Genomic DNA, 13,168 nt, shown 5'->3' on the forward strand with positions numbered 1-13,168 from the left:
ACAACAGAATGTGAACTCTAAAAACCAAAGGTACCACAAAGCCAAAAGTGCAAATATGGCAAGAAGACTGGTGAAGTTAGCCCCTGAAGGAACAGAGCTGCCAAAGGAGTCAGAGCCACAGAAGACATCCAAGAATAACTTCAGGAAGAACTCTTTCCTAACCCATTTCCCTTACCGACTCTCCCCTCCACACCCCACTACCCTGACCCTCACTTCCCTGTCCCACACGCCTGGCCTTGCAGGGAAATAGATGTAAGCAACAAAGGCTACCTAGGCCCATTGCCTTTCAGAAGCAACACACCAGGATATGGGTCAGTTTTAGCAACTCACACTCTACTCATTTATAATCACAAAATATGACATATGGCAAGAGTTCTTCAGGCATCAGTATAAAAAGCACAGGTACTGAATAGTTACTTGGCCTGTAACAGCTTAAGGCTTCCTTCCAAAGACATTACTTGCTAGTTTAATTGCCGACAAAGGAGTAGAAACTCTTGTCTATAAACACTGCATTGAGTCATATGCCTCTTTAGTCACCAATCTAATATTTAACCATTCAGAATTCTAGGAACACCAAAGATCCTTTTACCTACTCAAGGATGGGACCTGTTACCTTCTTTAATTATAGTGATTACCTTCCTAAATACATTCTAATTCCCACAACCTTAATATTTTTGTGCCTTGTTCCTATCCCACCCCTGTTCAATAGTTTTTTGCTTCTCATATTTTTTACTGGGTTTGTTTCTCAGTATCCCTGATCAAAGCAACTGAAGCTGGAAAAAATGAGACCTTAAATCATTAACCTAAGTTGAGTGGCATTGGTGGTATAGTGGTGAGCATAGGTGCCCTCCTAAGTTGGGTGATTAAGATATTAAAAAATAAAAATCTGAGGCAACTAGTATGGTTAAGAAAGGATAGTGAGGTAGAACTTGTTACATCAAATTACAAAGTTTTCAAAACAGTACTTTATTTGACATTAAACAACAAACTCCCCAACTTGTCTCAGCTGTGACATATAGATGCTTTTAGATTGCTTTTTGGTGGTCACCCACGCTGAACAAGATTTTTCATTCTTTAAAACACCCAAGGCTCAGAGATTGTGCGTTTCACATCAGTTCACAATTCCAAGTGTGTCTTCCATTCATCGGAGCATTTTGGCATAGAGTCCCTTTGAAGCAGAAGGGTAGAGATGAAGCCATTCTCTTTAAAAGAATGTATTGTTCACCACTTCATTTATGCCACAAAAATCAGATGATAGCATGTTTTCGTATTCTTATTTATCAGTAGTGATAGTCTTGGGATGCCAGAAACTGTGAAAGGAAGGCTTTTAATTACTTTCTCCTTTCCATTTTCCAATAATGCACCCCCACCCCGACCTGAAGAGAGGGGAGTTACTGAATCGAGCTGATACCATGTATCAAATGCTAAATATTAATGTCAGATGTACCTGATGCCTAAATCAAAATGTACAAAGCAAAAACTAGAAACATCACTCTCAAATCCTCTTCAACTTTGCTCCCTCCAGCAGCTATCCTTTACCATTCATCTATTTCCTTATCAAATTACAGATGTCATTGTTGGAAGCCATGTAAACTAAAGTTTAGATGCTTTGAGTATGTATGAATTACAGTGAACAATAGTGTCCTCTTCCTTTGCAGTGAATTTTGACATTAGCTTTAAGACCACCTTATGATTTATTAACTATCACATTGATTTAATACATTCCTTAATTATCTAACCCAAGGCTTACCATTCAGCCAAAAATTCTTTCTCAAAAACTTATAGAAATGAGTGGAGACAAACAGCTTTGTCCTCATAACAGCAATGACCAGTTATTGAAATTGCATTAAACTAAAAACAGCAATCCCAAACTTAGAGCTGGAGGTAGTAATGCTTTTAAGACCAATCCAGTACAAAGGCAGGCTGCCCTTAGAACCAGGTTTGACCTTTTCTTTCACTCTTCCTCCTATCCCACCCTCTGTGAGTGATTTAAAAATAGAAAAGGCCAAAGCCCATTTGGGCCTAGATTTAGATTTTTTTGTTTTTTTTTCTCCAATTTTTGCCAATTAATTCCAGTTTTTATTATTCTTAAAACTTGAGCAAGGTAGAATTGTTAAGCCATTTTTCATTCACTGACATAAGTCCTTTCTTAAGCAGGTTTTTGATGGTGAGGAGATGCTCTCTAAGTTGTAAGTTGAGAAACTGTTGCAAAAAAAGAAATCATGTCTCCATCTCCAAACCTGCTATGTACTATCTGAAGATTGTTTTTTAAAGAGATTTATATAGGCAGTTTATATTTGTCAGAACATAAAAGGTAAAGAACTGAAAACAGACAAAACTGGTATGTTTCAAAACCAATTGCGGCTTCAGTACAAGTGGTTCCCCAAGGCTGGCACCAGTGAGGCTGAGATTTGGAAATCAGTTGTTTCTCATCCCTCCATCTGCCCACCAATGGTCACAGCCATTTTTCATGAGGGATAGGTTAGGAAAACGAAGTGCTTATTATAAGACGGGTTCCTGCAACTTAAGGAGCAAGCTCATTAGAAAACCCTGCTTATGGTAGTGGCCAGAGTGGGAGAAGAAACATAGAGTAGGAATTAAACCACACAATATTATTAAGGAACTAAGCTATGTCTCTAGCCAGAAAACAGGCCAAAAGGCAAATTTTAGAAGTTCTCTGGAAAGACATTCATTTTTTCATGTCTCTGGGGCCAACTGAGAACCTAGTTCAGGAGCTTATACACAACAGGCAGTCAAATATACTTGTAGAATGAATGAATAAATGAAAAACATGAATGAACAGTAATCTCTCCTCTTATATTAACTTGCTAGTTTCCAAGTCAAGTGAGTGTCTTCCAGCCAAAATCCTTGTTTTTTGTCTAGGAATTAATGCAATGTCTTAAAATACACACTTCTGTTTATAATGAAGAGTTTCACTCCATTTCTTGTTTTTTTTTAAAATTATATTTCTAAGATAGACTAACTGCATTTGTACCAGATCTATTTCATTTAGCATCACCTTCTTCAACATTTATATGAATGAATACATAAAAAGCTTTCTTATTTCTACTCTATCAAACATGCCAAAGAGGTGATCAATTTAATCATTTCATCTCAGAGTCTTAGTATCACAGCTGCTCAATGAAGTTTTTACAACTAATGAAAGAACTGTGGTCTCTTATTAAATTTGTTGTTGTGTTTCCTCCATAAGCTAGTGAGATTAAAGTATATTTTGATCTAGGTCTTTGAAATCTCTTCATTCTCCTCAGCACTTAAGAACAGTACTTCATTAAAGTGAATGATTTTTTTTGTAAAATATGGAACATCTAGGAAGATTTTTGTTGTTGTTGTTAAGTGGCTTCCTGACTTTATGCCAGGCCAATGAGCAAATACTTTTAAAACTAGTTGTTTCATCTTAATTTTCTTCATAAACCATTTAATTATAATAAAAGCAGAATGTTAAATTAAAGAATTAAGGACAAAGGCTGAGTCCTTTTATCAGCCTTCTGGCTTCAATTTTGATAATGAGCAAGTGACAGTGGGACTTTCTAAAGCTAGGAAAAATGTCACTTTATATTGGAAGAACTGAATCTTTTTTTTCCTATTTTTTCAATCTCCAAGGTAAGTCAACAGGTTTTCTGGACCAGACCTAACAACTAATTCATCCAGAGAACAGGCACTCAAATATTTACTCAAAAATCAATGATGATTTTGGACCTTCAGCTATGATCTGTGATCTATGTCCTTTAGACTAGGCCCATTTCTCTGTCTGAGCATACTCAGGACTGAGAATGTTGTATTCCACATAAAGGATGCTCTGTTTATCAAATTAATATAAAAGTCAACCTGAGCTACTTATTTTTACTCCTTTAATGTCTCTAAGCCAGGCCAGGGTGGATCTCATTCACCTCCATCTTTAGCATTCAGCGTTTAAGAGACTGATGGAGAACCACAACACCTTGCTTTAAAAAAAAAAAATCCCATTTCTTTGGTCAGGCCAGGGAGTAAGCAGCCTTCTGGTCTGGATTTTATCTTCCCACTTAGCTCAGCATTCAGCATGCTGCCTTGCACAATTCCACTTTCTCCATGTTTTCATCATCAAATAAGCTTGGCAGTGGTTAAGTAACTTTTAGTCTGGATTCCCACACCTATTACCTCATTTCCTCCTGTGAGCATCTCATAAGGATAGTCATTTTTATAGCCTAGGGTATGCACAGTTCTGGGCCTCTAAGAAAGTAATCAGTAATCATTCATTAAGCCAACAGTTAATTCCTTATGTCTGTATAGAACAGTAGGTTTTGTAAATTCAGACACAGATCTTTGTTGCAGGTTCAATAATAATGACAATGAATTTTTGCATCCCCATTTGCTATCTCTGGGGATAAGAGAGAGTAAGTAATCAAAGTTCATTTGGCAGCTATGGCTTATATATGTATGCCAGTTTAAGACTTAAATTGATTTTATATATTACTTTTTGCTACCCAGAACACAATAAAGATGGATTATCTTCATATTCCTGATGCCGATCAAGGAAATTGGCACATAATAGATGATTATTAACCAGTCTTCCATTCATTGGACATTTAATCCTTTACATGTCATATTCAAAGTGTTCAATAGTTAACAATTTTTCTTCAAATTTTTTTCTGATTTTTTTCATAGTATAATTAACTGTGATACAATTTTGTAAGCCTAGTACTAGGCACACCAAATAAGAAAATCAATAGGTACATTTATATGGTGTTTTAAAATTCACATAATGCTAACATATGCATTGCCTTATTCTCAGCTATAGGCATAATAAAATGATAAATCTGTGTATCTCTTTAGTGCCTCTAACAGTGAGTTCACATAGTAGGCAACTAATATTAATAATTCATTCATTTAACAGGTATTTAAACCTCCAGTTTGTATAACTATTTATACTGCCTTTCTCATAGTGGGTCAAACACACAGTGAGAATTTTGTAGAGACAATGTCTATCTCACATAAGTTTTATTCACACAGAAAACATCTAATGTCTTAAATTTATATAGCACTTTGCAGTTTAAAAAGCTCAATCTCAATCATTATATTTTCCTTGGGAAAATTTATTACTTGGGAAATACATTCATTGCTTGGGGAAATATACTGGTAATAATTAAATTTGGCATCACCAGTAAATTTTTGATCGATTAAAATAAGCAATATCTAATTCCTTACATCTGAATAGTATAAGACATAAACCTCCCTCATTACTAGAGAGCATTATCCTGGATTTCACAGTACCTGAAAAACAATAGCTGGCACATATAAGGCAATTAATATTTATTAATTCATTCAGAAACATATAGCCCATTGGTATTTATAAAGTGCTTTAGTTTACAAAGCACTTTAATATGTACTTCCTATCTAAATTTTTAAATTCTATAATGAGAACTTTTTTTCCTTTGACATCTGCAGTGCCTAGTATGGTATCTGGCACATTATATGTGATCACATTAGCTTAATCCCTTGTGTTTGCTGTATATTTTATAGTTTAAAAGTAGTTTTTATGTTTCCTTTTCTGCTACATGAAATACTCTATTTTTACTCAAAATCACCATAGCCACAGAAACATTATAGCCACAAACACATGAATTATTTGTTTATCAAACACTTAATTCCTAATACCTTTATAGCATTACATGCTTTTGACAAAGCACTTTATTCATGCTTCTTTTATGCTTTTGCATCCACAGTGCCTAGCAGAGTAGAATGCATATACTATGTAATCAATATTCATTCATCAACCCTAAAACTTGTAAGTCATTAAGTGCTTTATACTTTACAAAGCACATTCATGTATTTTTCTTCAGTTCACCTGGACAGGGTCATAAATAATCACTGAATCTTTAATGCCTAATACAAGGACGAGCATACAGAAGGAAATTAATATTGTTCAGCACACAGTCCCTGGCAATTACATTATGGCATTACTGTGGTCCATAGACCAAATTCAGTTGGTTCATGAGCTAAGAATAGTTTTTCTTTTTTGAAGCATTGTTAAAAGAGGCAACAGAGACCATATGGCCTGCAAAGCCTAAAATATTTACCATCTGACCCTTTACAGAAAGGGTGTGACACTGATTGACATAGTGGTTTACAACTGACAGTGAATTTTTAAATATTAGCTGCACATGGATGCCAATACACTATTAATGAGAATGCCTTGCTTTTTTGTTTTATAGTACTTTCATATAGATTCTCAATCATTTAAATTATCTTCCATTATGATAAGGGAAAAGAAATCAAGGAAAGGATTAAACCTACTGAATAATCCCAAGTTTTCTCACCTTTAAGCCTAGACGTGGGTATTAAACCCAGGGGCAGGACTGGTGCAGTTTATCAAATTATTAGGCCACTACTATGAGCAGGGAGTTCAGACTATCTCCTCAGAGCTCACTCTGTCCCAGGCCTAATCATCTTTTTTCATAACCATCACTAGGAATCCCAAACCTCAGGAATCCTGCTCACCCAAGCTCAAAGAAGTAAGGTGTTGCTGGCTGGTGCTTCTCAGCAGGATGGCACATCTGCTTATTTCTTGTCTAATTCTTCTCATTGGCCTGGAGCATCTCTTCACATTTTCTCTAGATAGCCTGGCACTTCCCCCACCCCAACAGCCTGATGCTTTCCTCTTCTCATCAGCCTAGAGCTTCTGAGGAAAATGGAGGATTGAAATACAATGTAACCAACCTATGTGTGTCTCTTTCAATTGGAGCGGAGGTGAAGAGAAATGAAAATTTAAAAAACACCAAAAACTGAATAAATGGCAGAAAAGTGTAATAAAACTGGCTTAAGACTGGCCAGGCATAATATTCCAAATCTAAAGATATGTTTTTGGAAATAGACATCTCAAAGAAAGTGGGTTTAAATGGAGATATGAGAACAAGAAAGGGAGAACTAAAAAATATCCAAGAGTAGAGTAGAACTGGGGTTTAAGGTTCTCATCTTGGAATTTCCTTTGGTCTTGGGGCTTCTATCCTTCCTGGATGCTGGGTCATGGGCCTCCAGCTTCCCACCTACTTTAGTCTTGAGATATCTATCTCTCTCAGGCCTTCTGTCCATACAGACAGGCTTGAGTCCTGGATCCTTATGTGAGCCTGGGGCCTTCCATCCGTTGCGTCATAGGGCTGCAAGCTAAGGCTTTTTAATCCCGTCCTGGGTCTTTGGCCTTCTGTCTCACTCGAGATTTGAGTCTTCCTTACAACTCCAGTCAAAACCCTTGGGCTTTCTTTTGGTCTTGGATCATCTCATGAGGCAGTGTGGCATGAAGAACAGCTCTGCCATGCTTATTTTGATGGCTGACACTCTGCACCTATTGGGAAGGGGTCAGGAAGCCCCCTTCTTTACAAACACACACACAAGAGCACAGACACAAATGCACAAAAATTATGCAAGGAGAGAGGACTGAATGAAATCAAAGACGGGGAGACACAGACTCAAGAAGAGGTTGAAACACTCAGAGGTGAGTAGAAAGGGAAAAGCAGAGAAGAAACAAGAGAACAAAGAGATTAATGCTGAAATGGAAAATCACAAAGAGCAAAGAAACACTGGGGCACACAGAGCAGGAAAAAAAAGAAAGAAAATGGCCCAAGAGAGGCAGTAAGAATATGTAGAAAAGAGAAAGGTGAGATAAGGAGTAGAAACAGCCAAAGGGTGGCCAGTATTAGAAAAGGTGAAATGTGAAACCAACAAGAAGGGGAGGGGGTGACGAACAATTACAGTTCACAGAGAGAAAAAGAAGAGAAAAAAGCATAACAAGAAATAAGAAAAAGGCACACGGCACATGACTCAAGAGACACAAAGGGAAGAACAAAAGAAGGGCCAGATCCAGGAAAGCAAGGAGAATCAGTAACAAAATGAAAACTAGAAGTAGAGAGAGACATCTAAGACAAGACACAGACCACTTAAGAACAAAAAAGAAAATAAGAAAAAGATACACAGAGAAGCAACCAGCGAGAGAATGATGGAAATGGGTAAGACACACTTTAGTTAGACAAGAAAGACCAAAGACATTCAAGCAAGAAATAGACAAGCAGAGAAATACACACTTATGAGTTTAAAAGATAAGCAAAGGCAGACATTCAGTGGAAGAGGGTGAGAAATAAAAGAGACATAACACAATGAGGAGCACAATAGGCATGAGAAGGAGCACAATAGGCATGAGAAGCAGCACAAAGAGAAGACAACAAAAGAAAACAAAAAAGTACATTAATAATTATAATAATTTATTAGTAGTACCAACACTATTTATATGACTACTACTAGTAATAATAATAGCAACAATAGTCACCACCAACACACACACTCTTCTACTTACAAACTTTTAACTTAGGAATTTCTTACATAGAACTAGAACACACCAACTCTGTGCCACCAGATGATATTAGTGGGCACTTATATTGTGTCACATGAACCTACGAAGCTTCTTAGGCTACCTTTAACCTAGCATGTGCCAGGTAATGTACTAAGCTCTGTACATACATGATTTCATTTAATCTTCACAGACAAGTCTAGTCATAGACTGTTCACCTGGTGAGTAGCAGAGGATTTAAACACAGAATGTGTGCCTCTTAACATTCTGCTACAACTGTTTCCTAGGATTTTTAGAAGAGCCAAACAAGGTGCCACAGAAGAGTGAATATTATAATAAAGGACACTTAGAGAGCACCGAGTCAATCCCCTCATTATCTATCTTCACTATTCCCCATCCCTTTAGAAAACTAACTTGATTTTCACACCCTTCACAATTATAATGGCAGCTTCCAGGACTGGGTTTTCTTTCTTCTTTTTTTAAATGTATATTTTTAATTGAAGTATAGTGAATTGTATACTTCGTTGTAATGTTGTGTTAGTTTCTGGTGCACAGCATAGTGATTCAGTTATACTATATATATATATATCCTTTATCATGTTCTTTTTCATTGTAGGCTATTACCAACAACGTTTTAACACTAAAACTTAACTGTAGATACTCTCACAAGAGGAAGTAAGAAAGGGCCACCCTTTCAGCAAAAACCAAAAAACTTTTTTTGGTTTAAGTTTCTATATGTTTAGGCCTCTAAGGGTGGCCAAAGATCTATGCAGTGAAGATAAGGAACAGACAAGGTGGGAATTACTTTGTGATAAATTGGTATGCAGATTGTATTATCTTTGAGTTGCTTCAGGGCACCCAGTTGATAATATAGGTTACTGGTCATCCTCCCATCTCACATTCTGCTCCCTTTCCACATTAGGTCACCATACACCATCCCACACAAACCTTCAACAAACAGCTATTAGCTCTAAAGTGATCCTCACAGGATTACACCACCAACAACTTACTTCATTCTGCTATTCTAAAATGCTAGAGTGCCAGGCATGTTGATCTCCTTTGGTGTGTTCAAGTTTCTTGCTCTCTGCACTGCTTCTGGGAAGGATACTGACTTGGCAGACATGAAGGGACTAATCAGGAGCTACAAAAAACAATAATGAAACTGTGTAAACATAAAGTATTAACTGGGTACTGTGATAGAGTTATGGGAAGAGTCAAATTAAAGAGCTATCTCTACAGAGCTTAGAAAAGTATAAAGTTGAAACTTTTAGGTCCTTAGAAATAAAACTAATACAACTGCTCCATTCAAAAGAATAGGAAATTGTGGCATAAATAGGAAAATGTCTTGCCTAACAACACTCGGTGAGCCACTGGAAATACCACCATTAATCACAGCCTTATTCCTTTAGCTGGATACTAATCTGTACAAAGCTGGTACAATCAGGACTTACTACACTGAATGGTTACCTCTATCTCCCAAAGTGCATCCCCTTAATAAGCCTCTCTCATCACTGACCTAGAGTACGCAGGGTGCTGTTTCTTTAGATTGAGCCTGATGATAACTCTGTGCCATCTCCACTCAGGTTCCCATTCGTAGTTGGAAGGCTTCTGTCAATTAGTAAGCACAGCATAAAAAAATACAGCTCTGTTTTATCTTCTCAAACAGGTTGTTTTTTGTTTTGTCCCACAGCTATCCCAAGGCATTTGAAGTATGTAAATAATTGGTGAAGTTCTCCAACAGGGCCTCAAGGGAGATGTTGAGGTTCAGAGGGTCCAGAATGATGACCTGTCCATGATCAATGTCACAGATGTGGCAGTTTTGTTGGTGTTCTCCTAAAAGAAAGAAAATTTTAGCTGTAAGCCTCTATCACATACTACAGTCCCACCCTAAACATTCTAACTCACGCAGCCTGCTCTTCACATCATTGTTTTCACCTATCATCTTAACACCAGTTGCTTTCCAGGTTAATTAGGAAGCAGTTTTTACCAAAGCAGACATTGTTGACAATAATAAAAAACAATCTAAATGGAAAACTAAGTGCAATATATACTGAAAAACAAGATCAAAATTAAAGACTACTATGCTTTTACGGACAGCCTACCCACCTCTGATGTGTGGTGTTTGTCTTGACGCTTCAATCTTCCTATCTGGGCCCAGATAAGAATCTTGGTAGAGCCTCCTGGCCTAGGGTTGTTGCCCAGTGGTAGTGAGCTTTTCCCCTGGAGGATCCTCATGCCCCATCTCCACCCAGGGAATCGTCAAAGGGAATGGGTCACTAACACTGTAAAGCAACAAGCCTATTCTTCTGAGGAAGATCTGGAGAAGAGATAAAAGAAAAATAAATTACTGAAATGCAGTATATTGTGAAAGTCTGTCTCAATGAGCAACTAGTGATTAAATTAAACTATGTCTCTCCTTTTTTGGGGGATGGATTGAGGAGTGGAGATTTAGAAACATACAGAGCTCTGAATTCTAGCTACCAGCTTAGCAACATGCAGATCATTCTATTCATTCCAACTCCATTCCTTGGACTTCCCTTCATCCCCAAGAGCAGACTGGAGCTGAATAATTACCAAAGTTCCCATACTGTGTTTCTTCTCCAGTCTCCACTGATGAATAACCCTCTAGAGTGTGAATTTTTAATATCCTGGTGTTCTCATAAAATATAGTGGGGGTCAAGATATTAAAGGGTTGAAAATAATAAAAGGAGAAGCTAAAGCTTTCTCAACCAAGAGAGCCATCAAGCCACTTTAGAAAAGCTCCAATGTGGTCTGACCATATAAGTTCTGTAAAAATTCTTCACATTGCCTCAGGCTTCTTTTTCTTATAAACCACTGTTTTAAAAATTGAGCAATCTACCCCAACCAAAGTGCCTCTCTCTCACATAGTTTTGCAGCATTCCCCTCTTTTAATTTGTATATAAAGTAGTAAGATGCTGGAGCATTGCCAAGTTAAACAGAATTGTTTTTTACTCAACCTACATGGTATATTTCTTGAACAGCTTACATAAACAGGTTGCCACCAGAGTGCCAGAATATTCAGAAAAATCACGAATGGCTTACAAGCATGTAAAACCCCAATTATTACAACAGCTAAGCAAATCAGTGTGAAAGGAAAAACAAGGTACAGAAGGCGAGGGATCCAGTAAATAGTTTACACAGGCCCTTGGGTCTCTATTATTCTACCCTTTGGCAATTTCATGGGGAAAAAACCCTTCAACTTCTTAAAACAAGGCAATAACAGTATCCATGGAATCAGTCCGGCCAAAACAGGGCTGTGACACAGATCTTTGGTAGTACTCATTAAGAAATCTTCTGCACTTACTAACAATCTGCCTGAGGAAGGTGGAAATAATTTCAAGGCCCACTAATCAGAAGGCATAGGTTCGCATGCTCTCTCTCCTTAGTAGCTATGAGATGTAAAAGGAAATAATTTGTTGATTTGAATCTCTCATTCTTCATTTATGAATGAGGATCAAGTATGCATACCCTTAACAGACCTCACTGGAGCCAAGCTCTGAGGAACAATTAAAATAGGTCAAATTCATTCTGGAAAGTTAAAGTGTATATCTATATGCCCCCCCCAAAAACTCTGTAGGAACTGATGAAAACTAGCTCACATTCTGTTTTAAAAAGAAGAGCTATAGGAAGTTAAAGACCTTAAACCCCAAAACAGAATTCACACAACAATGAGCTCCCTAAACTACCTTTTTCTCCAGGTAGTGTGCAAGCCATCCTCTTAAGATTGTTTGGAGCTTATCCAGATTCTCAAAAGGAAAGACCTGCTGAAAAGTGGAGCTTCTTAGAGCTGCTTGCAGTCCTCAGGTCTCACATGCTTGGAATGTCCTTGAGAAGAAAGACAGGGCTCAGTAACATACCAAAACTGTTGAGAAAACCTCAACAACAAGAAAAAAACTAAGAAGCGTTCACCTGAAGCATTAGATATAGATGTCTCCCATCTCTCCTCTCTAGCCTGTTGTCTCCCTAAGGTCCTGTAATGCTAAGCACTGGCAGTATCACAGAAGGACTAGGCAAGTATAGAAAAAGAACTAAATGAAAATATGGGTCAAACCGATAACCACCATAGGGCTGACTAAATTTGTGGCCTAAAGATCATCTTCTTGCTGAAAATACTTCAAGAGGCAAGGTAGCAGAGCAATCAGTACTACTGGCTGGAAGTGTAATTGCCTTGAGCAGTTTTAATAATTGGCTAACTGCCCTTACTATACACTGAAGCAAATCTAAGCCAGGTTTGTAATCTTGTAAGCACTTTGTAGGGTATGGTATGGTGTGGAAAGAGCCAGGTAGGGCTTCCAGAGTCCTGATCAAGAACTGCCATATTTTAAGGACCTTTATGGCAATATCAAACAAATTCTAGTATGTGAAAGATCACTTACTCCACTCTATTCTTTAGCTAAGATGTCCAGTAAAGCCAAACTCGTGTTCTATGATGTTCTCAATATGAGAACAAGCTTCAAAGTCTTTCAGCAACACCCTTCCCCATCCTTATTTAACCTAAGATTAGATACTTCATCCCTAAATATAGACTTCCAGCTGAACATGGCAGTTCATACGTATTTATACATATTTACTCTGCTCCTTCCTGAAACCCCATTAATGATGGCAAATGGATACTTCATATGCAATCAAATTCACCCAGAGAATTTTTAAATTGATGAATCTAAGCGCAAATTCATTTATACACTGCCTAGTTAAGGTACCTAACAGGAAACAACTATTTCAGTCTCCTCAGATCTTCTGAGTCACTCTGAGCCATACTTACTGAGCATGGCTCTTTAGCATGAAAGCCCCCTGGTTTGTTAAATTCAGCAG

General features: G+C 37.5%; 1 long non-coding RNA gene across 2 annotated transcripts in view; it reads right to left on the reverse strand.

The window, feature by feature from the left end:
- Window positions 1-946: 946 nt before the first annotated feature.
- LOC107034840 (uncharacterized) overlaps window positions 947-13,168 on the reverse strand; it is a 30,915-nt gene continuing 18,693 nt past the window's right edge. Inside the window, exons 3-8 of one of the 2 annotated variants that reach the window (XR_012067626.1) lie at window positions 12,043-12,181; window positions 10,442-10,652; window positions 9,852-10,168; window positions 9,346-9,476; window positions 6,496-8,071; window positions 947-1,310 (exon numbers count right to left, since the gene is read on the reverse strand). This is a non-coding gene — a long non-coding RNA (uncharacterized lncRNA). Of the gene's footprint in view, window positions 8,072-9,345; window positions 9,477-9,851; window positions 10,169-10,441; window positions 10,653-12,042; window positions 12,182-13,168 lie in introns of both variants that reach the window. The other variant, XR_012067625.1, reaches the window with a different exon arrangement.

This window comes from Vicugna pacos, chromosome X (assembly GCF_048564905.1).
Source record: "Vicugna pacos chromosome X, VicPac4, whole genome shotgun sequence".
Classification (NCBI taxonomy): domain Eukaryota; kingdom Metazoa; phylum Chordata; class Mammalia; order Artiodactyla; family Camelidae; genus Vicugna; species Vicugna pacos.